The 14,707-nt window shown below is 39.1% G+C and overlaps 1 long non-coding RNA gene across 2 annotated transcripts; it reads left to right on the top strand.

The window, feature by feature from the left end:
- Window positions 1-8,526: 8,526 nt before the first annotated feature.
- On the top strand, window positions 8,527-13,998 carry LOC133570036 (uncharacterized). Of its 2 annotated transcripts, XR_009810031.1 has the most exons (5): window positions 8,527-8,650; window positions 9,586-9,684; window positions 11,574-11,619; window positions 13,307-13,378; window positions 13,462-13,998. It is a non-coding gene; the product is annotated as an uncharacterized LOC133570036 (long non-coding RNA). The 2 variants fall into 2 exon arrangements; XR_009810032.1 differs by lacking the exon at window positions 11,574-11,619.
- The last annotated feature ends 709 nt before the right edge of the window (window positions 13,999-14,707 follow it).

The raw sequence follows: 14,707 nt of genomic DNA, 5'->3' as shown, positions 1-14,707 counted from the left end.
AGGATGACAGGGGAAGTGTCACCCGTGACGTCACGAGTTTGATCAGGCGGTAATACTAAGCATGCGCTAATTATTTTGGGAAGCGAGTTTGACCCGGCAGTAAATCAAGGTAGGCACATACTATATGCCCTGCGGTAATTCAAGGAAATCCGGTATATATATATATATATATATATATATATATATATATATATATATATATATACATATGTATATATTTTTTTTAAAGTATTTTAAACAAAACAAATACATAGACAAATTGTATACAGTTGCTAAAGTTAATGCATAATCAATTTTATTAAAACATGAACGAGTCAATACAATAGCATGGAAATGCAATTTTATGACTATATATAAATGACAAATATTCTAAAGACGTGGCAACAAATGGCAGAGAATTGCAGCTTTTTCATTAGCAAGCAAGGCCCCTTAGAGCTGCACTCTTTTGACAATCGGGCCTGCATCAAGCACTTGACTTTTAAAAGAATATTAGGATTTTATCATACAAACATTAAAAATCCATCAGTCAATTACATGTAAACACATTCTCAGCAACTGCTTACATGTGTAAGACTGAAAGCTTTCTCTACACTTCAGCATCCTCACAGGGCATGTAGTCGTCTTCTAGTCGTACAAAAGAGGCCTTCAGAGAGAACAAAATAAAAGGGGATGCTGTGTGTGTGTGTGTGTGTGTGTGTGTGTGTGTGTGTGTGTGTGTGTGTGTGTGTGTGTGTGTGTGTGTGTGTGTGTGTGTGTGTGTGTGTGTGTGTGTGTGTGTGTGTGTGTGTGTGTGTGAGTGCTACATCTCTGTGACCAACACAAAACTGTTTGTGTTGTCTTTACAAATGTCACTTACATGACATTATTCATCCCCAGTTGATGTTGTTGTGAATATGACCAAAAGATTTAAGCGCGATTCCGGGTGTTTGGAAATCTGCAAATGAACCAATCTTAATCTAAATGTACATTACAACATTAACAACATGGGACTCGTTCACACTGCCTATTTCAGCTATTTATCAGTTCACGCAAACCATCCCTAACAGTCTATTAAAAGAGATATTATACAAATACATTAAAAACCAAACACAGATGTGTTTCAAAACAAAAGGTCACTCTGTAAACATTTGACGTTACACTCTATGAATATGCTCCATATTGTGATAAACATGTATTCACAAATGCTCAGGTTTGATTATTTAAAAAAGCATTATTTGGCAAACAAACGACAACTTCTAGTAAAAATACACTGTGACTAGAATTCATATACATTTCAAAATATTTTTCAAATATACTAATAGCATAATTATGTCAGTAAGGTGTGTGGTTTGGTTTATTTGGTATATTATTTTCTATTAAAAAAACAAAAAAGCTTCCAATTTAATGACAGACTAAACTAGAGTACAACATATGAAATATCTTGCCTATAAATTGTTGACTGCATAGAAAGGTTGTGTGGCTATTTGCTGCCATCTTGAGTAGCTCAAGCCAAACTGCATTTTTCCTTGAATTGTCAACCAACCGAGTAGTACATTACAAATAATTATTTAGAAGTACAGGATAAAAATTCATTGATGTTTTTTTTTATTTCATTTGCACTTAGTCTATTGTTCTGTGCAACATAAAGATAATTTATTTTAGTATTAACATTACACTTATAAAGTATATGAAAACTGAGGCCAATGCATTTAAAGACGATGTTTTTGGTTGTTTATTTGCTTACTTCATTAATCTAAGCTCAATGATATTTGGAATTTCAGTGAAACCAGAGTGTATGTAGTAGATCAAATAAGTTTTATTATCATGTGCATGTATACGATTGAGTTAAGTCTTGGGAATTTGACTGGACATGTCCTTAATTTCATCTGAGGACACATGCCCAAGGGATCAATATGATTGTTGTCCTGTTGTTTTAATGCAATGTTTTTGGTGTTGGACAACAGGATCTGGTTCTAAAAATGTGTCCGTCACTGAGGACAATAATACATTGCAGGGGCGTTCAAAAGATAGAGTAGGATTAGTAGCAGATGCCATATTAGGGTCAATATTACATTAAAATAACTACATAATACTCACTGCAGGAAGTCATTGGTTAGCGGAATACAACATAATCACATGTGAATCTATAGTACAAAGCAAAATATTGTAACTACAAGTAGCTATGCGATGAGGTAGCGACTTGTCCAGGGTGTACCCGCCTTCCGCCCGAATGAAGCTGATAGGCTCTCGCGATCCCCCCCGTCCCAACCCCCAAACCCCCCGCGACCCCAAAAAACACAAGCAGCAGAAAATGGATGGAGGGATGGAAGTAGCTACACTAGCAAACACTGCCCTCCTGTGGCAGAATCCTACATTTCAGTTATGTGGCGAGAGACAGTGACAGAACCACACACACCTAAGATGTTTGCACCAGGATTGATTAGTCAAACACCTGGTACAGGTAGTTGTCATAGAATATTACTTTTTCACAGATGGACGTAACATTCAGAAAACTTAGTGATCTAACCCTAAACAAGATTGTCTTTGTTACCTCATTTTAGTTTCTAATATTACTTATTTATTAAAGTTAAGTTCAGTTAAACCACAACTGATAGTAACTCACACACTAGGTGTGGTGAAATTACCCTCTGCATTCGACCCATCCCCTTGTTCCAACCCATGAGAGGTAAGGGGAGCAGTGAGCAGCAGCGGTGGCTGTGCTTGGGAATCATTTTGGTGATTTAACCCCAAATTCCAACCTTATTATTATTATTACGCTCCTGAAGGGATCCCACATTACCCTAAACCTAAGTATGATTACATTTACAAAAATACAAGTACAAAACGGATGGATTTTTTTCCATCCGTTGTACCTAAAATAGAAGAACATTGAGGAGTTTTTGAAGCACATGTAAAAACCTTACAGGGGATGTATGATTATTTCAATCTGCATTTAAAAGACATACATGTGGTCTAGATAATATGTTGTTAGACTCTGCCCAACAGTCAAAAGTCAGGTCTTTTGGAAGAGTTAATAAGCATTTACAAACCCCGTTTCCATATGAGTGGGGAAATTGTGTTAGATGTAAATATAAACGGAATACAATGATTTGCAAATAATTTTCAACCCATGTTCAGTTGAATATGCTACAAAGACAACATATTTGACGTTCAAACTGATGAACATTTTTTTTTGCAAATAATCATTAACTTTAGAATTTGATGCCAGCAACACATGACAAAAAAGTTAGGAAAGGTGGCAATAAATACTGATAAAGTTGAGGAATGCTCTTCAAACACTTATTTAGAACATCCCACAGGTGTGCAGGCTAATTGGGAAGAGGTGGGTGCCATGATTGGGTATAAAAGCAGCTTACATGAAATGCTAGGTAATTCACAAACAAGGATGGGGCAATGTACCCCTTTGTCCACAACTGCGTGAGCAAATAGTCAAACAGTTTAAGAACGTTTCTCAAAATCCAATTGCAAGAAATTTAGGGATTTCAAAATCTACGGTCCATAATATCATCAAAAGGTTCAGCGAATCTGGAGAAATCACTCCACGTAAACGGCATGGCCGGAAACCAACATTGAATGACCGTGACCTTCGATCCTTGAAACGGCACTGTATCAAAAACCGACATCAATCTTTAAAGGATATCACCACATGGGCTCAGAAACACTTCAGAAAACCACTGTCACTAAATACAGTTTGTTGCTACATCTATAAGTGCAAGTTAAAGCTCTACTATGCAAAGTGAAAGCCATTTATTAACAACATCCAGAAACGCCGCTGGCTTCTCTGGGCCCGAGATCATCTAAGATGGACTGATGCAATGTGGAAAAGTGTTTAGTGGTTGGACGAGTCCACATTTCCAATTGTATTTGGAAATATTTGACGTTGTGTCATCGGGACCAAAGGGGAAGCGAACCATCCAGACTGTTATCGACGCAAAGTTCAAAAGCCAGCATCTGTGATGGTATGGGGGTGCATTAGTGCCCAATGCATGGGTAACTTACACATCTGTAAAGGCACCATTAATGCCGAAAGGTACATACAGGTTTGGAACAACATATGCTTCCATCTAAGCGCCGTCTTTTTTATGGACGCCCCTGCTTATTTCAGCAAAACAATGCCAAGGCACATTCAGCACGTGTTACAACAGCGTGGCTTTGTGAAAAAAAGAGTGCGGGTACTTTCCTGGCCCGCCTGGAGTTCAGACCTGTCTCCCATCGTAAATGTGTGGCGCAATATCAAGCGTAAAATATGACAGTGGAGACCACAGACTGTTGAACGACTGAAGCTCTACATCAAACAAGAATGGGAAATAATTCCACTTTCAAAGCTTCAACAATTAGTTTCCTCAGTTTGCAAACGTTTATTGAGTGTTGTTAAAAGAAAATGTGATGTAACACAGTGGTGAACATGCCCTTTCCCAACTACTTTGGCACATGTTGCAGCCATGAAATTCAAAGTTAATTATTTTTTGCAAATGATTTACTTCAAATTTCATTGTGCAGTCATGAAATCCGAAGTTAATTATTATTTGCAAGAAAAAAATAAAGTTTAGGAGTTTGAACATCAAATATTATGTTTTTGTAGTGCATTCAATTTAATATGGGTTGAAAAGGATTTGCAAATCATTGTATTCCGTTTATATTTACATCCAAAACAATTTCCCAACTCATATGGAAACGTGGTTTGTATCAAAACATGCCACAGGTATATAGTACAGCGTTGGTTTCACTCCAGTAAAAGCATTTTAGATTGTGTACATAAACACCACAAGCGGGTGCCTCCACAAGAACGAGCTTCTGCCAAAAGTGAAAATAATTATTCTCTTTCTCTTCATAGCAAAACAGCCGATAAGTCCAATGGGTCAACAAGTCCATGGTCAGCCAGTGTTCACGAGGGTGGCGTCGAGAATAAGTAAAAGGTGTTAAAGAGCAAGACGCTTGAATTTGTTCCCTCCATCGATAAGGGGATTTTTGTCAAGAGAATGTCTAACTAATTACAAATAAAAAATATTTACATCAGAGGCTCTTTACTCATTTTTAAGAATTTGACTTTTCTACCATTATTTAGCTATTAAAAACAGCTTGGACTTGCGGTTACATAGAGTCATCAATCTTTCGCCTTATACAAATGAATATTACACAAACAAAAACACGCATCATGTCTCCACAGCAGGCATGCCTGAAGGTCGAGTGCATGTGAGTTTAACCAGATAATTTGATGCCAAATAAAGTAAATATAACATATATTGGAATACATTGGATATGCTTTGCTGTAAATTGTGTGTACATTTTGGTCACGGTCACGATTATAACAAGTTTTTTTTAACTCTATCTGCAAGATGTTTGATGATTCTGGATACGTTCCAAGATTGCAAATGAAATCACACCGCACAATCTCCAATTGTATCATATGTATCTTTTATCAGTGTAAATATATTAAGTTGTCACCACTATTTTTTTTTTTCAGACACAACCGAAAATAAACTACATGAACATATAGTTTTACCTAGTCACAACATGAGGCACACCTGCCCACTCTCCGATTAATACAGACGTGCATAAAAAAGTTTTTTTTCCCCAGCATCTACAAACCCCGTTTCCATATGAGTGGAGAAATTGTGGTAAAATAAAATATAAATGGTATACAATGATTTGCAAATCATGTTCAACCTTTTCAGCTACAAAGACAAGATATTTGATGTTCAAACTCATAAACTTTATTTATTTATTTTTTTGCAAATAATAATTAACTTCAAACTTCATGGCTGCAACACGTGCCAAAGTAGTTGGGAAAGGGCATGTTCACCACTGTGTTACATCACCTTTTCTTTTAACAACACTCAATAAACGTTTGGGAACTGAGGAAACTAATTGTTGAAGCTTTGAAAGTGGAATTATTTCCCATTCTTGTTTTATGTAGAGCTTCAGTCGTTCAACAGTCCGGGGTCTCCACTGTCGTATTTTACGCTTCATAATGCGCCACACATTTTCGATGGGAGACAGGTCTGGACTGCAGGCGGGCCAGGAAAGTACCTGCACTATTTTTTTACAAAGTCACGCTGTTGTAACACGTGCTGAATGTGGCTTGGCATTGTCTTGCTGAAATATGCAGGGGCCTCCATGAAAAAGACAGCGATTAGATGGCAGCATATGTTGTTCCAAAACCTGTCCATCAGTCCATCTTAGATGATCTCGGACCCAGAGAAGCCGGCAGCGTTTCTGGATGTTGTTGATAAAAGGCTTTCGCTTTGCATAATATTAACTTGCACTTACAGATGTAGCAACGAACTGTATCTAGTGACAGTGGTTTTCTGAAGTGTCCCTGAGCCCATATGGTGATATCCTTTTGAGATTGATGTTGGTTTTTGATACAGTGCCGTCTGAGGGATCGAAAGTCACGGTCATTCAATGTTGGTTTCCGGCCATGCCGCTTACGTGGAGTGATTTCTCCAGATTCTCTGAACCTTTTGATGATATAATGGACAGTAGATGTTGAAATCGCTAAATTTCGTGCAATTGCACTTTGAGAAACGTTGTTCTTACACTGTTTGACTATTTGCTCACGCAGTTTTGGACAAAGGTGTGTACCTCGCCCCATCCTTTCTTGTAAAAGACTGAGCATTTTTTGGGAAGCTGTTTTTATACCCAATCATGGCACCTACCTGTTCCCAATTAGCCTGCACACCTGTGGGATGTTCCCAATAAGTGTTTGATGAGCATTCCTCAAATGTATCAGTATTTATTGCCACCTTTCCCAACTTCTTTGTCACGTGTTGCTGGCATCAAATTCTAAAGTTAATGAATATTTGCACACAAAAAAAATGTTGATCTGTTTGAACATCAAATATTTTGTCTTTGTAGCATATTCAACTGAATATGGGTTGAAAATGATTTGCAAATCATTGTATTCCGTTCATATTTACATCTAAAAATTTCCCCACTCATATGGAAACGGGGGTTGTATGTTAATGCATGGCACACATTGGTGTTATTATGCACACGCCATGGTTAGATAAAAATAATACTTAATCCTACTGTAATTTGTTTCCTCTTAGCTTGAAACAGCTGGCTGAGAAGACTTAATGTCCAATGTGGACGGCGTGGCAATGTTGGTAGAGTGGCTGTGCCAGCAATGTGAGGGTTACTAGTTCAATCTCCACCTTCTACCATCCTAGTCACGTCCGTTGTGTCCTTGGGCAAGACACTTCACCTTTGCTCCTGATGGGTCTTGGTGAGCGCCTTGCATGGCAACTCCCACCGTCAGTGTGTGAATGTGTGTGTGAATGGGTGAATGTGGAAATACTGTCAAAGCGCTTTGGGCTCCTTAATTAAGGGGGAGAAAAGCACTATACAAGTACAACCCATTTACCATTTTTACCAAATATATTTGTCTACCTTGCTGTCACATTACGACGTAGCCAGTTGCAAAACTCAGCAAACAGAGACACGCTAAACTGTGTCCACGCTCAAGCACCAATACATAATCTTTATTATTTGAGACGGTGGCATTGTTTACCACGCATATACAACATTGCAACATGTATAAGTTAAATATGACTAAATTCATCATAGGTCCCCTTTAATAAGCTCTATGCATGCAGCTTGTAACGTCGCCACGATTTTGTACAAACAAAACTTGAATAAAGTGTTTAATTTTTTTAAATGCTATTCACACATCTAGATTATGTGATTGTAAACCAGTTCCCTCTTACATGTAAACATTCCCATCAATCCAGCGGTCATTGTGTGCAGCTTTTTGCGTACGGGCCAGTCTTCCCAACATAACCCAGAAGCACAGTAGATTCCAGGATCAAAAACCACAATATTTACAGTACATGTTTGTTTCATCAATAATATGGTTCGACAAGTGTTTGAACCAGTGCCGACATCAGAGGGCTAAATGCTCCCTAAAAACCATAAACCCCCTAAATGGATTATTGTATTTTTCAATAAGCTCTCTTTTGGGTTTTTTTTCTTTGTTTGTTTTGGGGGTTATTTTCATACATAATAGTGCCAACAAGTTTCATATAGTAGCCAGATACATCAGTATTATTAATAATAATTATGATGATCATATGCTGGGGGTCAACCGTCCACTACCTGTATGAAGTTGCCTCCCTGTCTCCATCTGAAATAAAAACTATATATTACACAAACACTAAAATAACACTTGTGCTGGTTCGATTTGTAAGCATTTTTGTTTGTGCCGTTATCCTTTTTATTAATTAAAAAAAACATTTTTTGAATAGTGACATCAACTAGCCCCTCCACCTTGTTAAAATCACCCCAAACGTGTCACACTTTATTGTGACACCCATAACATTAAATGGTTTGTCACCTTTCTGTTTGGGCAGTAAGACCATTTAGGTGTTCAGTGTTTGCAGCAGTTAATATATTTTTTCCTTTTTGTCTTGTGTGTTTCTTTGTTTCCACAACTTTTCTTTGTTACAGACCTAACCAATCCCGAGCCAGGCCGAATTACCAGGGTGTGCTCAATTAGCAGGCACAGCACACCTGTTTGGGCAGGAAGGCACTGGCTGATTACTCTTCGTGACACAGGACTTCTTATTCATGCTCTGGATTGTTCTCGTCCATTCCAGTTCCTGCACGACCTTTCGCCTACCTGCCCGGTATAGTCTTCCTCCTGGCTCAGGTAGCAACTCTGTTCTTGATGTCCTATTTTCCCTGTTGCAGTATTTTTCGCGGTGCAATCTTTTGTTTCCCTTTTTTCATGCACCATAGTTTTTTGTAGTCAACTTAAGTGTTGCTCGTTAATCCTATCTTGAGCAATAAAGACCCATTTTGTTCTGGCTCCTGCATGTGTTTTGCATCCCAGGATCCGCTAACCTCTTTGAGAGAATCACAGAGCGTGACAAACCTTTTCACATTTGTTTCTGCTACATTTGTGCTGCAAAATATATTTTGTCTATTATATAGTTAATATTATATAACATTGTTTAGTTTTTTTTCCTTCGCGTCCATCTGTTTTGGGGTCCTGTTACGGCTTAAGCACAGACCCCGCAGAATTGGAACACCTTCGCTCGGCGCTTAGGCACATCGGGCAGACGTCGGCGACCACGACCAGCTGCTATGTGACATGGAAACTGCCATCACTATACTGTACACAAATATCAGGACTTTTAATCAGCGCCTTGAACTGGGTTGATCCTGTCATTGTTGGACCACACATCTCTCTCTAATTTTGCATATTTCCAGTATGGCTGACCTGATGAAAAGGTCAGAGTGCAGAAATGTTACTCCAGTGACATCAATCTGCGAAAATTACCGAAGACGTTCAGAGCGTAATATTAGAAAGGCTGATGGAATTTGTGGTATTTTGTGATGTTAAGACGGTATTTTCACATACTCTGTGGATTATAAATTCAATTGGGTGTGGTTTATCGATACGATGAAACACAAGCATAAAGTCAACTTGTTTTTCCACTCTACTGGTACTTTAACGTGGTCGACCGGTTTTCGGAGATGGTTTACTTTATCGCCCCACACAAGTTACCACCATCCCTGGAGACAGCCCAGCTATTGGTGAGGCATATTTGTTGCATTCAAGACATTCCCTTGGACTTGCAGGAATATATCTGTGGCGTCAATACACCTTTACTTTCGCAAGCCGCGTCATGTGTAGCGGGACACCTAGACGGCCTTGTAACATACTGCCCGCAACAAAAGGTATGACTCTCTACCCAGAACTTACTGTTGTCTAATACGACCAGGAATCTGGTTCCGGGATTTGTCAGACCTTTCAATATCGACAGGCTCTTCAGCAGACAAAAAATGGTAGCACAAACATAGTATAAATGGATTTGACAAGTTTGGGGTGATTTTGACAAGCTGAGTGTTCTGGGTGACACCACTAGTCAGAAAGGGTATTTTAGAAAACTTAAAAGTAATGGACGTTTTTACAGCACCAACTAATGGCAGTGTTTTAATATTTGCAAAAAATAAGGGAGCTGGGGGGAGCAGCTTAAAAAATTAGCGATACCTCGGTTTCTAACTTTAATCATGGTTCCTTCAACGTACCACAATTATATGCAATTAGATGTAAAACTTAAGCACAACTTTGTTCGATGCTGCCACAAATAGGTGGTTTACCTTCCTTTTATGATTTTATCCTTTTTCCCAAATGTTGGTGCTGTGTGTGTGTGTGTGTGTGTGTGTGTGTGAATGCTTATAGGTGCGCTTTGAAAGCGTTATGACATCTGTGAGCGAACAGTTAAGTTATCCATTCATTTTGCATTTTTCCATGGGTGTGGAGGAGGGGCGCCGAAAAGAGGGGGTAAAGGAGATGGTTTCCAGGGGCCCATGATGGAGGGGGACCCAGAGAGGCCCCTAATGATGATGAAATTATAATACAGAGGGGTCCTGTAAAGATACAGGGGCCCTGTAAGGATTCTTTTCATGGGGCCCAAAATCCCTAGCGGCGACCCTGGTGTGGAGGTTGTTACACGTTTCTAATATTATCTAAACTACCGAATATTAGAACTTTGACAAAAAAAAATGTTGTCTTTACTTTTAAAAAGTCATCTTTTATAACTGACAAATTTAAAAAAATATATATATATATCCAACTCTTTAAAAAAAAAGCCCAGGTCATGCCCAAATCATGTGACCTCCCGGCAGGTTGTGGTCCTAAAAAACCTATATCACAGGTTTAGTTATTGGAAACTTAACTTTATAACCGAAGAATACGGAAAATGTTCTATCTTGACAAAGAAGCTTTAATAAATCATAACTTACTAAGGTGCATATGTTACAGGCCTCGCACTTAGTAGCCTGGTCCCAGTGTTCGGAATGATGTGTCCTGTTTTATAGGAATAAAGAGAAGACACGAAGTGCTTGATTGCGTTCTCATCGCAGGGTGTGGCCTGACTCTTTTATTAAACATTTCTTGATTTCTTTACTCTCATTTACATTTCTATTGTCCTTTTAATCACATCCAAATGGTTTCGATAATGTAATTTCAATTCCACATTTGTTCAATCACATCGTTAAACAATTACATCTTTACTTTTGAAATGATAAAACAAAATGGATCGTTACATATCCCAACATAAGTTCTGAAATAAGCATTACGTAGTGGCACTGTTGCTTTAATAAACCTCTTCATTTTACATGTTTGCACCGCCTTCCGCTCGATTGTAGCTGAGATAGGCGCCAGCGCCCCCCGCGACCCCGAAAGGGAAAAAGCGGTAGAAAATGGATGGATGGATGCACTGTATCCTGACATTGCCTCGTTTTAATGACGCTGCTTTCTTGAACGCTTTTTTTTATATTATCATTGTCATTCTAAATCAATTACAATTACACATATTGTTACCTGACTATACCTAAAAAAACTTCTCAACAATCAGAGTTTATCTTCAACATGTCCACTGTTGCCGCCATTCCCGCCCAACCACGCGCTCACACAGAGAGGAAGCCATCGCTTATCGAACGTTACAAATGTCATCACAAATACAAACTTTTAAAAAACATACTTCGATATTTCTATAATCAGAAACGCTTATAATGGCTTGGAGACAAAGGTGTTAAAATTATCATACTTACCTGTTTAATAGGAATAAAGAGAAGACACGAAGTGCTTGATTGAGTTCTCATCGCAAGGTGTGGCTTGACTGAGACACGGAAGCACCAATGAGTACCTCCCATTTCCCTCCTTTCCTATACGAGTGATCCCTCTGCTGGCGTGGTGGGCTAACATGTCTGTGGCATTCAGCTTTGAACCTAACACTTTAAAGGCCTACTGAAATGAGATTTTCTTATTTAAACGGGGATAGCAGGTCCATTCTATGTGTCATACTTGATCATTTCGCAACATTGCCATATTTTTGCTGAAAGGATTTAGTAGAGAACATTGACGATAAAGTTTGCAACTTTTGGTGCTGATAAAAAAGCCTTGCCTTTACTGGAAGTTGCAGACGATGACGTCACAAGGGTGAGGGCTCCTCACGTCCTCACATTGTTTATAATGGGAGCCTCCAGCAGCAAGAACTATTCTGACCGAGAAAACGACAATTTCCCCATTAATTTGAGCGAGGATGAAAGATTCGTGGATGATGACATTGATAGCGAAGAACTACAAAAAAAAATAAAAAAGAATAAATAAAGTTTAAAAAAAAAAGGCGATTGCATTGGGACGGATTCCGATGTTTTTAGACACATTTACTCGGATAATTCTGGGAAATCCCTTATCTTTCTATTGTTTTGCTAGTGTTTTAGTGAGATTAAATAGTACCTGATAGTCGGAGAGGTGTGTCCACGGCTGTCTCGAGGCCATTCTCTGAGGGAAGTCAACGGCAGCTGCATGGACGGCGCAAGCTCAGCTGATCTCCGGTAAAAGGCGACTTTTTACCACAATTTTCTCACCGAAACCTGCCAATCGACAAGTGGTCGGGAAACATGTCCGCTTGACCACTCTGATCCATAGTAAAGCTTCACCTCCGGGAATTTTAAACAAGGAATCACCGTGTGTTTGTGTGGCTAAAGGCTAAAGCTTCCACTCCATCTTTCTACTTTGACTTCTCCATTATTAATTGAACAAATTGCAGAAGATTCAGCAACACAGATCTCCAAAATACTGTGTAATTATGCTGTTAAAGCAGACGACTTATAGCTGTGAGTGTGTGCAGCGCTCATATTTCCTAACAGCCCGTGACGTCACGCGTCTACATCATCATTACGCGACGTTTTCAAGAAGAAACTCCCGGGAAATTTAAAATTGCAATTTAGTAAACTAAACTGGCCGTATTGGCATGTGTTGCAATGTTAATATTTCATCATTGATATATAAACTATCAGACTGCGTGGTCGGTAGTAGTGGGTTTCAGTAGGCCTTTAACTGTGACTTTACATATGAAAATACCTTGAACTAAATTAGGATACTCTATTTACACATTAATTTTACAAAACAGTTGTGACTAATTATAAGTGTCACACATATTCAAGTTAGAATTTGAACAACAGTCATACACAGCTAACTAAATCCCCTCTGCAGCAAAACAGACACTGTATTGCTGTTTAACCACGTGGTGGCAGTGCAGTGTAAAATACAAGCCTCGTCATCTTTTCCCCCCAATCTATTAAAATAGATACATCAGGCTCCCTGGGTCATTAGCATAGTTACTGCAGTTCGTTTTACAACTTTTGTTTTATTATTGATCAAATATAGTATGATTAATGTATCACATTCCCACAAAAATGAGTGTTACCTCTGTCTCAAAGCAAACCACTGCTACAGCACACATCAGTAACAATGGGAACAACTTTAATTGGCTCCCTTGTTGTCAACCAGATGGTGATTAGACTGAAGTGACAGTTGCTCGTCCCCAGACAGTCCAGAGATCCAACGTCTGTAACAGCTCAGGTGACCCTTGAACCTTCTCAAACAATAACTCTGGTCTCCTTTTTAATAGCTGTTTTGTGTCACACATGGCTACTCGCATCCAGGAGGTGCCCTGCTCTGCCTTGAATCTTCCGGGACATGGAGCAGAGAGAGTAAGAAGCATATTCAAAGCAACCTTCTCTTGACATCCTTCATCTATCACAGTGATGTTTAGGCCATTGACTTCTTCACAACCATTATCTTTCTTGTTTTGAAAACCATCTTTTTGTACAATTTTATAATACATCCTCCAACAAAATGTTAAGACTGGGAGTATACTACAAGTATTCATATTTAGCACTGTTGGATAGTAACCAGGTGGTAAGAATTAAGTAGTAGAGTCATGCTAGTGCGAAACTAATGTTCCATCTTTATAAGTTATGTTCCAGATGGTTATTGGTTGAAGTCAGCCTCAATAAGGGCCTTCATTTGGATGGAGGACTGGCCCGTATTTTGTCGCATCCTCCTGCTTAGTGCATGTGAATTATTTTTGGGTTTACCACTTAACTTTTTTGTGACATAACCAAGGACCAAATCTGGATTCCAGAAGGGAGGTGACAACTGGCTTGAGTACACAGAATGTGACTTGAAAGAGGAGTGGTTTGAAGGGATTAAAGATGCTGTTTTTGGAGTAATATGAATAGGAAACACATTGTGCAATGATCTATTTTTCGTACAAAAATAACAGAGTGAAATAACTTTACTTAATTTTTTCAGGATTGCATTATGGTGTAGTTTAATGTTTGCCTTGTATTTCCTAGCTCGGAATCGAATCATGTCAGCTTGAACAAAAGACTGATACTTAAGCCTCTGCCTTACTAGGAATTGCAAACCCCGACTGCAGTTTGTGTTCTTCTTTGACTTTTCCGGTTTGGATTTTTATTTGTCTTACTTATTTGTGATCCATATTGCATTGTGGAGGCCAACTCGCTCTTATCTCACATCAAGGACGGCGTGGCGCAGTGGGAGAGTGGCCGTGCGCAACCCGAGGGTCACTGGTTCAAATCCCACCTAGAACCAACCTCACCACGTCCGTTGTGTCCTGAGCAAGACACTTCACCCTTGCTCCTGATGGGTGCTGGTTGGCGCCTTGCATGGCAGCTCCCTCCATCAGTGTGTGAATGTGTGTGTGAATGGGTAAATGTGGAAGTAGTGTCAAAGCGCTTTGAGTACCTTGAAGGTAGAAAAGCGCTATACAAGTACAACCCATTTATCATTTATAGGACTGCTGATTGATCAACAGCTACGTGCTGTCAATCATTGTCACGTTGGCAAGAAGGCAGCCCCAGAAAGCCGATCATTTAAAGGGGA

Source organism: Nerophis ophidion, linkage group LG02, assembly GCF_033978795.1.
Source record: "Nerophis ophidion isolate RoL-2023_Sa linkage group LG02, RoL_Noph_v1.0, whole genome shotgun sequence".
Lineage (NCBI taxonomy): Eukaryota > Metazoa > Chordata > Actinopteri > Syngnathiformes > Syngnathidae > Nerophis > Nerophis ophidion.
Note: the sequence above shows the minus strand (reverse complement) of the source record. Positions and strands in the feature narration are given on the sequence as shown.